The sequence below is a fragment of the Sinocyclocheilus rhinocerous genome, unplaced genomic scaffold (assembly GCF_001515625.1).
Source record: "Sinocyclocheilus rhinocerous isolate Xijiao unplaced genomic scaffold, SAMN03320098_v1.1 scaffold63, whole genome shotgun sequence".
NCBI lineage: Eukaryota > Metazoa > Chordata > Actinopteri > Cypriniformes > Cyprinidae > Sinocyclocheilus > Sinocyclocheilus rhinocerous.
Window position 1 is genome coordinate 1211267 of NW_015659563.1, and position 1072 is coordinate 1212338.

A 1072-nucleotide genomic window follows, 5' to 3' on the forward strand; every position below is an offset into this window, starting at 1 on the left:
CAAAACCAAATTAAACCCTGCGGCTCGTGACGATACATTGATGTGTAAAGTCACGAAACGATCGGTCTGTGCAAGAAACTGAACAGTATTTATATCGTTTTTTACCTCTGATTCACCGCAATGTCCGAACTGTCCTGAGCGTGTTCTCAACAGCCGGCGCGTGACGCGTCTTCTTCTTCTTCTTGCTTTACGGCGGATCGCAGACTTATAAGTGCATTACCGCCACCTATCTCTCAAATGGACCATTGACACTCCTAATTGAGATTGTAGATAGAGTGTCAATGGTCCATTTGAGAGAGAGGTGGCGGAAGAAGGAAAGAAGGAAAAAGCATTTATACATTTTATATGCAGACTATAAGAGGAACAGCAGACAAGCATGACCTTCATGATGGGACATCTTGCTGAACGCTACTCTCGGCCAAGAAGAACATAAAAGGCCAGCAAATATGTTAAAATTAATTTGGATAGACCTGTGGAGTTGGAGGAATGTTTTATGAGAGATTTTGACCCAACTGGACCTTTTTGGAACCATGGAACAGCCGTATGTCTGGTACAAAAAAGGCAAGGCTTATGAGCAGAACAGCATCACCATAATCAAATATGGAGGTGCACCTGGTTCTTTGCTGTTGCAGGAAGTGGAAATCTTGACTGTATGAACATAATGGATTCCTTGAAGGATCAGGCTGTCTTCTGTGCAGAGACTGAAGCTGATGATCAGTGGACTTTCCTGCAGGACAACCGTCCCATACAGTGTAAATCCAAATATAGTGAGGCTTGGTTCAGGGATCGGTCGCAGAATGTTTTCGAGTGGCCTGTTCAGTCTTCAGATTTAAATCTCATTAAAAACACATTAGGTGTAATTTAATGAAACAATGTGGCAATGTGATAACCAAAGATTATCAGTGATCTCCAAACTTTTTCCACATGAGGTATGTGCCAAGATTCCAGTAGAAAGGTGACAGAAGCTTGTAAGCATAGAGGCAACATTTATTGGAGGTTATGAGGAGTAAAAAACAATGCTCTATAAAATTCACTTTTGGAGGTTGAATAATTTTGTACATGAATGTTGAGA